Source organism: Barbus barbus, assembly GCF_936440315.1.
Source record: "Barbus barbus genome assembly, chromosome: 50".
Lineage (NCBI taxonomy): Eukaryota > Metazoa > Chordata > Actinopteri > Cypriniformes > Cyprinidae > Barbus > Barbus barbus.
In genome coordinates, this window is record NC_136728.1 from 15,292,219 (window position 1) to 15,305,896 (window position 13,678).

The window sequence follows — 13,678 nt, forward strand, 5'->3', positions numbered from 1 at the left end:
TGATAAAATAAACAGCAATGGTAAATAGCTTCCCTTATGCCTTTGGGAGCCAACAAATCCAAGCCGTCTCCATTAGGGCAACAGCTGCTGATAAAGCAAGCACCATGAAGGGTAGGTGAAAATGGCATGACTTATCCTTGAACTTCAGGAGGAAACTAGAAACCTGTTTTGAAAAAAAGTTAAAATAATAAAACAACTGCACATCACATTTGAGTCGCTCGGTTAATCATATATCCACTTGAAAAGTGGCATTAGCACAATGCTAATCTACTACATTGAAAAACAAACATTCTATCTGAGCAGGAAAATTCAATTAGAGCTTATTATCACATTATTCTTTTGTACAAAAAGAATTAACGTCTTCAAGAGGCCAAAGTCCGATCATCATTATCCAGGCTCAAACCGACCACTATCAGAAAACATTCTGCGCAAAAATAACTCTGGCTCCATGAATAATGCGCTAATAATAATGTGAAATAAACTAAACAAAACAGTTTGACCCTGAAGTCCCCTAGCAGTGTTCAGCGTTAGTGACACATCAGCAGTACCTGCTGGGTTTTCGGCTTAATCTCCCTAAAGCCTGTAATGGCATGGCAGAATGAACAAATATTTAAATGCCTCAGTGAATACAGCCACGGCTAAAATTACACAGAGGGGGTCATATCTTTTACCAATATTGTTGAAAAGTGTAAACAACATCTAGAGTGTCGCACATACACAAACGCATGTGAACATTTAGTTCTATAAACTAAGAAATAGCGTCAAATGTTGCAGATATCAATCCCCATAAATGGCAAGGTGACTTCATCACACACAATACCACTGAATCCCTCTCTAATCCAGACAGGCAGAGTCTATAAATTATAACCTACACCTGTGGGACATGGCCTTCCTAAAGCCAAAAGAGCTTTAGTGCTTTCGCTGTCTCTCAAAGGAATTCTGTTGGATGTAACTGTCACTCAGCAGTGGTCTTTGTTTAGTTACATAATACCATAAATATCCCAACGTTTGAGAGGCAAACTCATGGATCGCTAACCATACGAAGGGGGCAAGGAGGACAAATATCGAAAAACTGCTGAGTTTGCTGTCGAGGCTGCAAGATAAAAATAATGTCATTTTGACAGGACTGACATGGCAATTTGTGACATCAAGAGAGGAGGTCAAGCAATTTTAGAAACAAAACCCGATACAGCTGTTGTGCAATGTCTTGAGTCGATGGAAATAACGCATATCGTCTTAAGCTCAGTTAAAAGCAAAGAGCAGGTGGGTCTTGAGACATTCCATGTGGTTGCCCAAAATCCATGAGATGTGCCAAGAACAAGATGGCAAAAGGCAAGAGCGCCGCCCATCCTGTTGGCTCGCCAATCACAAGGCAGTGCCTAAGCACATATGCAAATTTTTGCACGTCAATAAGAGTATGCCTGCATCAATCGGGTCGATTATCTTGATAATCGAGCATGCATTTAAAGGTTGACTCCGGTAAATCTTGTAAATGTACACATGTGATCCTCAGCGACAAATCTATTCTCTGATAGCTCTACTAAGTCTTTTTAAAAACGCTAGATGCATCAAGCTGCATGCATGCAACCTGGTCAAAAGATGTGAAAGGCTGCAAAAGATCCCTGTGTGCAAGTAAAACAAGACATTTACATGTGCAAGCTCCGGTAGGAGCTCTCTTTACACAAGGCACGCTCTTGCCAAGTGCAGGACTTGATGTGCATTCAGAGCATTGCAGAGATTCATCTTCTCGCTTACCCCCATTAGTGAGGCTTCCACACTCTCTCAATGTCGCAGTCCAGGTGAAGTGACCAGGTTTACTGTAGCTGTACATCTTGGGATGGTCAATAGTGTCAGAAAAAAGGACAAAAGGATATAGGACCAAGAATAACACAAAGTATGTCTGGTATAGATTCCTGTACCTCCTCCCTCTGCCTCTAGGCCACTCACTGAGTCCTGAATGTAAGGGTCGCACCTGGCCGTTTTTTAAATGCCCTCCCTCCCTCTGGGTGAACTCCCCAACTGGATTCTGGCCTGACAAAAAGTAACAGGGACAAGTGTACCCTAGAGGCCAATGGGATGTAAATCAGTCCAGGGTGCACAAGTCGTCTAGGGTCGTGTGGTGTCTTTCTGTGGGGGGTTGGTGTTCTGGTTTTATGCAGCTTCTTTAGACAGCTTATGGCAGGGTTTATAAATGTATGTGTCTGTGGTGTTAACTTAGAACCTGCCTAATGGAGGATGTCCAAACTAGTCTCGGCCTCTTGATGTGTCCATCCACACCACACAATATGAATAGCATGTTATGCCGGGAATGTACAAGTGAAAATAAACCCTATTCATGCAAGCATGCAATGGGATCCCTTTGATTGGCATGACACAAAAGCTAGCAAGTATCACCACGGCACAAGTGTGCATCCTTACCCTATCCATGTTGTCCACATTTCAGGTCGTTATTCTCCCTTGAGTGCTACTAAACTGCATCAGAACAAAACGGCTGTAAATCACCATCTAAACCCCCATTAGCGTCAGCTTGGTTGCCAAGTTCAGACAGTGATGTTTAGTCGCAACAATCACAGGAACTTGACACGGTGCAAGAACGTTAGCCTGCAAAGATGGAAAATGAACAAAACGCCACAGCTAGGCATGCACGGGAAGCTCGAAGAAACATATCTTGTAATGCAGCTGCCTACAACTACAAATTTACGACTGTTTGGCCGTCTCCCAACCTTTTAATTAACACTTTACATTGGGAGAGTGACTTCTGCCTACTGCAGAATTTGTCAGCGGGCCAAATCTCTTCTGGTCTCTTGGTCCTGTTTTCCAAACCACTTACTTTCAGTCCTTACATTTTGCTTATATGATTGAGTTTTAGTGTTTTTGAAAGCCATCTTCAGCTCGGGACACCGAAAACACCAGCAAAGATACTTGCAAGGCACAAATAGACACAAAAGATATATTTTGAAAAAATATTTCATTGTTTTGTTTAAAGTGAAATCCATTGTGTTTCAATGTTGATTAGATCACATTGACTTTCAAAATATATTGTTTTGTGTTCCACAGAAGTCAGTCAGGCACACAGATTTGGTGAGTAAATGTACATTTTATTTTCTGGGTGAACAGTGCCTTTAAATAACTTAAGCTGCAAGATCTAATATGTCAACCAGCTTCCCATGAAAAGACAGGCAAGGTATGGCAATATTTTGGTGTCCTCAATAGGTTTCAAGATGCTAACTACTTGAGCCTGGCTACAGAGGTTATAAGAAATTTCAATTCTTGAATTTGAATTGAGATAACAGACAAGATGCAGAATTTCAGTTGAAATTAATGCAAAGAAGAATTGCAATGAGTGGAAATTCAATTAAATTGTTTTTGGGGTGGGTGGATGGACAGGAAGATAGATGTAACATTTATAAGCACAGAATGTTGAAGCTCTTGTACCAATTCAAATGAGACCATGCATAATCTATAGTTGTGTTTTTACCACTTCAACACCTACCAATGGGAGCAGTAGATGGTCTTTTTGACAGGCATGCAACTTCAACGGTACAAGCGTGGGACCTGAGGCACTTTTGTAGCTTTTGTTTATCTTTGAGTGGGGCAAAATGTATATAGAGCTCAAGGTGCACAAGCTGTTTCGAGAACATTCGAGAGGTTCAAGGAGTTTATGGAACCACAGGTCCAGTAACCAGCTGGGAGCCATGGACAGTTTAATCCCAGCCAAAGCAGGCAGAGCATGATCATGTTTTCTGGGGATACCTTTCAGGAGACCCCATCAAGTCCCTCACAGAGAGGTTTAACTTCATCTCTAAAACAACAGAAAGCACTCCTCCTCTTTCTCCCTCACCTTCCTTGTGGCATAACCCTCTTTACACAGGGAACAGCACTTCGCTTGTTCTTCTAGCATTTTGAGCACAAACATGTTAAATAAGTTATCAACCTGAGTGATCCAGGGCACCTATGACAGACTTCTATGCCAATCTCCTCAGAGTCCCATAAATAAATAAGAGCAGAGCTGAGGATGCTGGGAAGAGTGTACATCACCCAAAGCTGTAAGTTAACAATCCATCTTTAAATGTTATTGTGAACCATTCCCAGGTTAAAAGCAAAAATAAACATCCTGCCTCATGACTCCTCAACCCTTTTAGTACAACACTCCACAAATGATGCTGTGGTTTATAGTGTTCTGCATGATATTGAGAAAAAGTATCACAAACAAACTCTGTGGTTCAGAGAGGAAAAGAAAGCACACAAAAGCATTTGCTTCTTGAAATCAATAAGTGAATGAGAAAATCAAGTACACAGCGGGCATCAAGAAATTATTGATAAACTGTGTGGGCTGGATGCAGTCCTTGAAAGTTTCACCAAGGACACGTTCTAAACTAAAGCCAAAATAAATTATTTCAGTCCACCCTGGATCCAAGCTGTGGATTCAAAAAGGCTTTTAAAAAAAGGAATGGAATCATAAGGAATCCAAATCTTTTAGCATTTTTGAGGTCAAAATAATTGAAAAAAAAAAAAAAAAAAAACATTCCTCTACCAAATGATATGATTTTCAATAAAGCAAAAAAAGTGGTAAAAGTAATTAATTTCAATAAAACACTACTGATAAAAATGAACATGCATCATTAACACTATCATTTAAAAAATCAGTCATAGACTACACCGATTTTAGTCTGACGTGCCTTAAAATGAAAATTGCCCAATTATTTACCCTCAAGCCATCCTAGTTGTTTATGACTTTCTTCTTTCAGATGAAAACAATTGGAATTCGCTACACCTACTTCATCCGCTGGAACACCACTCTCTCTCTCACATGAACGTACGTTCGACAGTTAGCAGAAGCTAGCGATTATGGTTTATAAAGTTTTAAATATGGCTATTTTTCTTACACAAATGCATCAACTCTCTTCAGATGGCCTTTATTAACCCCCTGGAGCCATGTGGAGCAATTTGTTATGATGGACGGATGGGTGCACTTTATTTTGCTTCAAAATCTCTGCCACCATTCACTGCTATTATAAAGCTTGGAAGAGCCAAAACATTTTTTAATATAACTCTGATGTATTTTGTCTGAAAGAAGAAAGTCATACACACCTAGGCTGGCTTGAGGGTGCGTAAATCATGGGGTAATTTTCATTTTTGGGTGAACTATGCCTTTAAATTGAATATGTTTGAGATACACTAAAATGACACAAACCCAGACTACTGGAGTCCAATTCCCAAAGAAATGATTCTTCTTAAATACTTCAATTCCTGGCTAATAAAAGTCATTCATTCAGGAATCAGACTTCACATGTTTCAGGCTGTAGATTTAGTAGAAGTGATGTGGTGCTGTTGATTTAGCATCTGCTGAATGTTAACGTTACAGAAAAAAAATATTATACTGTATGAAGACACGCAAAGAATACCCCTAGAGTTAATAAAACAAGTTGTTTTAATGTTCACAGTTCATGAATTGAACTCATGCTTTTGAAGGACGTGGGTTTGATCAAGTGATGACAACAGTGTTTTTAATTTCACATCTGAGGCCAATTTCCATTCCACGCTCAGACCTTCTTACAGGGGAATTACGCAAATGTGGATACTGAGACCCTTAAGCAGACATACTTGTCATCTAGTGCGCTTAGCAAAAGATAAACTCAGTATGAAATGCACGTAGACAGCCATCTCCAGTTGCTGGCTCCTATTAGACATTAGATTAAATTTCTCTCGGGTTTTAAGAGTGGATGATTGTTTATTTTCATCTGATAACCAAGGTAAAAACGAGCAAGCAATATGGCAGTAATCATAACAAATCATAAAAGGGAGATTGGCTCTTTAGCTCTCATTTTTTATCTCAAAGGAAGCCTTTTGCTTGTGATTCTGTGAGAAGCCATGGGTTTAAAACACAGTTTAAAACTCAAAGTAAATCAATTTAAATTTATACAAACTTACTAAAATATATACAAACTTACACCTAAATTGTGACATTTATATCTCACAATTGCCTCTTGAAGTTACAATCATTCATCATACTCAAAATTACGATTATCAAAAAGTCCCAATTAGCATGTAAAGTCAATTATTCAGGATTATAATTTTCAAGAAAACTGCAACTTTTAGATATATAATTGTATCACAGTTGCAGGTTTATTTTTCCATAACTGTTGCTTAATATTTCAACATTGTGACCATTTCTCATTATTGAGTCTCGAATTGAATCTTTATCTCAGAATTACCTGTTTTATGGCAGAAAAGGGCTTCCATACATTTGGATCTTTTTCACAAATAAAGGAAACAGCTATGGGTAGGAAAATAGAGGACTCACCAAGCCTAATTTTAGAACTAACTTTTTTGAATTTATCAGAAAAATGTGTCCAAATGTTTACTTGACAGCAGCCGTAATGCTTAATACACTGCTAATCATGAGTCTAATCACCATCTGCAAATCTCAACATCAAATTAAAGAGGATGACTCATTCCCGAGTGATCCACTAACTTAAAATACCACATTAAGCATCTTTTCTTGCCATTAATGGTATTTTTGGAGAGAGACGTGTTCGGAGGGCACATATTCCCTGCCCATTTCATATCTCCCCCTTTCATCATGCCCACAATGGACACTAGACTCTTTTCCCACCTGTCCTGCAACCTGAATAGGATGTGCGTCTTGTATTTTGTTCCTAATGCAACAGGACCTGTGCTGTGGAAGTATCACACCACGGCCAGGCTCAGGATTTTCCACTGGGCTCTTTTGTGTGCCAGAAAGTCAGACTGTCACTCAAACGGCGGCTGTAACACGAGCAACCGACCAAGCGCTGGCACTCGCATGCTGGGGATGGCTGAAATAGCACTTTCCATAAAACATCTGAAATCTGACCTCAGCATGGGCTGCCAGTTCTCCCACCCCACTCCAAAATCCTTATTCCATCCTCCCGCTCACCCACCTACTCAAATCCTGCACCAACAACCTCACAACAAAAAGTAAACATGTACAGAGAGAGAGAGAGAAGGGGGGAAGCAAAGGGTCTTTCTGAAATTTCATCAGTCATTTACTGCAGCTGCAGGAACACAGTGAGTAAATGTCTGTTTGGTGGTGGGGGAAGGGGGTGGGGTGTAAATTCCATTCAAAATATTAATTAGATAATTAAATATTAAAATAAACTCAATTTAAATCTATTTTCACCTGCATGAACACACAGTTACAGATGTATAACAATAAGCTACATTAATTCAGACATATTATAATTTAGTGTGTGTGTGTGTGTGTGTGTGTGTGTGTGCGCAAGAAAAATATGTTATGTTAATATATTAAAATGTTTCTATATAATATAAATACAGTATTTACATGGAAATATTTTCCAAATATATACTGTATACGTGTGTATATATGCATACTAAAGATACACAGTACACACACACACACATTATATTTTTGTAAACAAAAACTCTTATTTTGGATGTGATTAGTCACTTGACAGCACTAACACACACACATACACATCTTATAAAGAAATCTTTCATTTTTAATAAAATAATTTAAAACACATTTAAGAGGCTATTCTTTCATCAGTTTTTAACATTGTTTATTTTTTTTAGACTATAAACAATTTTGGTCACTTGATAACTAGCATACAATCTGGGTCCTGAAGCAAAGCCGGCTGAGAGCCACAGTGATTTACAACACATTTGTTTTGATTTTTACAATACATGGCTTGTTATCTCCCTCTTGTGGTCATTGTACTTCACATACTAATAAACAGGAGAAGGATGTCATGACAGCTCTTGATGTGGTCATGACAGCTAATAGTGCACACTCTTGACTAGCCTGACAGGAAATGGCATTAACATCTAAGCACTATTTACTTGTATTATACATAATACACAGCTGGATTTAGCAGTCTGTATTTCAACCCCAGCTCATTTAAGACTTTATGAACTCTCTGGCCAGTAAGTGAGGCAATTAACATCAGCGGTAATCAGAGGAGATATATGCAGACAGGACACATTGACTTACAAGAGACTCGTAGGGAATGGGAAGACTAGGTCTCGAATTTACAGCCACTGAGTTCAAACGGAGTTTCACTTACGTTAATTAAGGTGCTTCACTTGAACAGTGCCTCTGGGGAAAAAATAAGAACAGACACACACGCTGCCTCACATAAAATACTGTATAAAGAGCTTAGTTAATGTTTACATTTTGTAAGAAAGAAAAATAAAGCTTGTAACTGCATCAAGTTTCTTCGCAAGCCAGATGCCAATAGCCAGTGCCGCGTTAAGCCTTTGAGGGGCCCTGGGCTAGCGCAACTCTTTTTTATTTGTTATTTGTATGGTCTAGGTAGTTATACGGCATATGCCTGCAAATACTGGACAAACTGATGCCTTAAATACGGGACGATTCCGTATTATACAGAACGGTTGGCAACCCTATATAAAATTCAAAAGAGAATTGACTCGGGGGCCCCCTAGTGTTCGGGCCCTGGGCTGCAGCCCATGTTGCCCAATAGGATAACGCGGCCCTGCCAGTAGCCCGCCCATATCAGCAACTCAGCCCACTATTTGGGTATTTTGTCAATGTATATTAAAATAATTTTGCATAGGCAACAACAGTGCAATTTTTTGGTTGCAAAATAAATAAAGTATGTGTTTATATAGAAATCGAAATTCAAAATGTTTCTAAATCTTTCCCTGTTAATAAATAAATAAAGCCCAGGCCTACTGCTGCAAGCACTGTTAAGATTTAAAGGCAGAAAACTATCCTCATCGATTACCTCCTCATTAACTCTCATCTCACCCTTACTGGATGATGAGAGATAAAAGTGAAAAGAAGTTATGAGAGTGAAATTAATTTCTGCATTTCAGTTGCAAAACCTTCTGCTTTCATGGCTGACCATCAGTAATTACTCTAGCTGCAAACCAACATCACGATTAACATCAGAGCAGAAGAAATTGGAAGGGTGCCCAAAAATGAGTGTCTTTTGTGGATGCTTAAATCAATGCTACCAATTTTCTGTTGAACACAAAATAAGAATTTTGGTAACCAAATAGTAGATGGTAGAAAAAAAAAAATGGAAGTCAATGGCTACCATCAACTGTTTGGTTACCAACATTCTTCAAAATATTTTCTTGTGCAACAGAAGATCATGTTGGTTTATAATGACAGAATTTTAATATTTGGGTAAACTACCCCATTTTTTAGCTCTGAAAAAGATAAAAACGATAATCTACATAGTACATTTTACATTTACATTTATTCATTTAGCTGACGCTTTTATCCAAAGCGACTTACAATTGCTATATATGTCAGAGGGCGCACGCCTCTGGAGCAACTAGGGGTTAAGTGTCTTGCTCAGGGACACATTGGTGTCTCACAGTGGATTCGAACCCGGGTCTCTCACACCAAAGGCATGTGTCTTATCCACTGCGCCATCACCACCCCTGCATGTAGTACATGTATTTCTTCTGACGACAGTATACTGTAAGTAGAAGACAAAGTTTGAAGTTGCATGGTATTTCTGTAAGGCATTTCTCCCTCGTTTCTGTAGTTTCCATTCACCACTAGAAGTTTACCCAAGTACGATGACTTTGACTTCTGAAAAACCCCGGAAATGTGACAAGTGTCCAGTAATGGCACAGTATTTCAAATGTAACGAAAGTACTCGAATGAGATCAACAAACACCATTTTTAGTTGTAGGCCTATTAATGTGTTAATTAGTTTGGAAACTATTTACTATTTAGGCCAGGAATTCCCAGAAAACTTTTTGGTCAGTCAAACCCATTTGACAAACTATTTACTTGAAGTACCCTCTGACATTTTAAGATATTAGTTAATGGTCACAATACATGCAGGTAAACAAATACAATTTCTTTAGTAAATGTTTTATTTTGGTAAACGCTTTGTGAAACCAAGTTTAGGCTATTTCTATAGTAGAAAATGCACACTACCCGCTGTCCATAAACATGATTGACTGTCCCGCACAAAGCTCAGGCTCGAATTCTACTAAACACCTTTGGGATGAATTGGAACAGCAGCTGTGATCCAGACCCCATTTGCCCAACATCCGTCCCTGACCTTACTGATGCTCTTGAGTCTAAACGGGAACAAATCCCAGAAGTCATGTTCCATCATCCAGTGGAAAGCCTTCCCAGAAGAGTGGAAGATGAAGGAAGCCCAACTCCTTAAGGAGCCCATGGTTTTGAAATCAACAAGCACATATGGGGATGTTGTTTGAGTGACCACATGGTTGTAACCATACATTTAGAACAAAAACACTTTATAGCTGCTGAGATCCACTGAGCACATTCCTAAATATATTTATTAAAAATCTGGTGCCAGATCACACCGCGTCCTCGGCACATGGTTCAATTTCACAGATAGCTTAGAGATGTCTAAATATGGGGCTGCAAAACCACAACGGGCTCATCTGATGCTTGATTTGCTTCATCAGCTGAGAGATGCAACGCCATTAGCATCTCGCCTAAATGAACTGTCACGCAGATGACGGCAACAAAAACAGCAGATGCTCTGAAGCTTCACATAGTTAGACTCGGATTAGTACACTGCAAACTAGTCTACTGCCTTTCAGTGAAAATAATAGATATCTACAATTTCAAAAACCATCTAGTCTACAATGATCATCTGTAAGTAAAAAAAATAAAATTAAATAATTCATGCAAAATTACTGTACTTTTTAGTGTAAAATGCCATATTTTGCTAAATGAATGCATCCTTTCCATTACATATACCATTACATATTTAATGCATATAACAAAACACAAGTAATATATATATATATATATATATATATATATATATATATATATATATATATATATATAATACATAAAATGAATGGATATAGATAAAGAAATGCCTAAATAAATGCATTATAGATAAAGAAATGCATAAATACATGAATATATACATAAATGCCTAAATAAATGCATGTAGATACATAAATGTGTAAATAAATGGATATAAATAAAGCATTGCATATAGTTAGATAAATGCATAAGTGTATATATAAATAAATGCATACAGATAAATAAATGTGTAAATAATTGCAAATACATAAATACCTAAAACAACAAAAAATATATTTTATAAATTATATGAATTCTCAATAATAATATACTTACAACTGACTAAGTGCTGTCTCAGCTTTCTAATTAAAGATGACTTGGAAAACGTCCACGGCTGGATGATCTGTGCAGGGGCTTCAGGTGCAGGGGCTTCAGGTCCAGATGCTGCTTCCTGTATGTCTTCCATGTTCAGCTTGTGTTTTTGAAAAGAGAACCTGGCTAGAAAGAGACAAACTGGCCTTCAATCAGATCAGGGGTTATGACCAAGCACACTTAACCTCTGCTGCATAGAAACCTCTCTACAAACTGTTCTAATGGCGAGAACATATCGTTTGAAATTCAGAACGCCAGCGGTACGTCATGTGGGTCAGATTTTATTGTTTGGGAACAAGTGCACCATGGGTAGTGCAATTTACATAAAACTAAGCACTGTTGGAATGTTTACAGTGATCTTCAAATATCAGTAGGATTATGGCCTTGCTATTTTAGGGGGCATTTGTCATGTCGGGATAACCCATGGGCTCTCCTGTGACCCTCTTAGTGGCCAGCCGCACATCTGTGGTGCATAAAGTTTAAAATGATCAGGGACATTACCATCTTCTCATCAGGGTCATATATCAAGAGGAAACCGCATGAAACGTAATGCCTACGATGGTGATCCATCTTTTAACAAAAATTGAGATTTGTCAGTTTTGAATGCTTTTATATTTAACATCCAGAAAAATAGACAGACAGTAGATTGACAAAAAATGCAATATTATTGCATATAACGTTGATATGAATGTATAACCTGCATACATGCAGATATACATTATAAACATTAACAACATCATCTTCTGTAAAGCTCCTTTGAAATGTGAAAAGCGCTACTCAAATAAATCTGACTTGACATGTATATACATGTATAAATATTATTTAATCTATATAATCCTCTCTTTTGACACCTGACTTACCCTGTCTGGTTTATATGGCATTTATTCAACATTTAAAATGAGATGTCTCACATTGCGTGCCTTTTAAGTCCTAAACCTTTTTTTACCCCAGCAAAAGCTGCTGTAAGCACTGCAGTAAGTCTGTGGCTTTATTATAGTACTACAATTTCATGACCTGACTCCTAATGACCACAGCATATGCGGTCAAAACTCTGCCTGTCTTGCATGTATTAACGCAGTAAAGATCAGCACATTTCTTTACACTTAAAGAGCCTTTGGTCCCGGATTAGATTTAGACAACTAATGGAGGATACTCCCTTGGTGATTTTGCAGATGGAACAGTTAATTATGGCCACCAATGAAATTCAACCATCTCTTTAGCTAAGCCAAGGATAAAGCAGTGGGTCTCAATGCACTGGCCCAGAAAATGCATTCAGACTCAAAATCGAAGTGAACTTGATCGTATTACACATGGTTCAGCAACACAGGGACAGACTAGAAAATTCACAGGCCCAAGTGATGAACCCAGAACACCAAGAGATGAAATGCCAGAGAGTTATCAGTTGCAGAGGGACCGTTAACACTTAGACTAATTGTGGAATACAAATAAAAATCAGATAGCAACTAAAGACCCATGAGTGATAATTAACCAATATTTCGATAGATAGATAGATAGATAGATAGATAGATAGATAGATAGATAGATAGATAGATAGATAGATAGATAGATAGATAGATAGATAGATAGATAGATAGATAGATAGATAGATAGATAGATAGATAGATAGATAGATAGATAGATAGATAGATAGATGTTATTTAATTTTGGAAATAATGTGTTAAATCACACTCTATCACACTAATTGTGGTTTACATAAATTAAAATATGACTTTACTATTTATGAAGCACAAAAGATCCCATCAGAAGGATCATTTTATTCCAAAACCTTCAAAACACTTGCTCTAGCTAACACATTAACCAAGACCTTCAAGTATGGCCTGAAGAAGAATTTTGTTGTAAAGATCAACAATACTACATGCAATCAATAGATATTATATGCGTTCACTTCAGCAGGGTCCATCAAGCATCGAGTTTGCATTAGAACAAGCGTCTACATGTATGATCAGAGAGGTAAACAGTTCAAGGTTTATGTTTTGCTTTATAATAGCTACGAATAGAGAACAATCCCACTAGATGGCGCTAAAAGCATTGCATTTAAAACATCCTCAATTTACAATTGTTACATTCACAAACATAAAATAAAAATACATGGAAAAGGATAGAACTATAGATGGCACTAACCCATTATGAACAAAAAACGGTGCGCTAATTCAATAATAAGAATAATATGCGGTCTTTTTTAATTCTATTAAAAAATGACTATTAATCCAATGCAATTACATATTTGCCAAAATACTGCTAATCTGGGTGAACATCTGTCTTTGCAGCAACTTTAAAAAGCGTATATGTGCACAAAAAGTCATAAAAGTTCCCTGCTAATCGTTATGATGCGCTTTCGTCGCCTTCCGCGACGCTCCTCCCACTGTTCCGCTATTGGTTGCTTTGTACAGAAAACAGCGCAGACTTTCAGGTTGGAACGTTCCTATTGGCTACAATTTATATTTGCATAAATTCTCAGTGCGTGATTGGTCAACGGCACGTCAATCAACCCGTACCTCTGCTTTT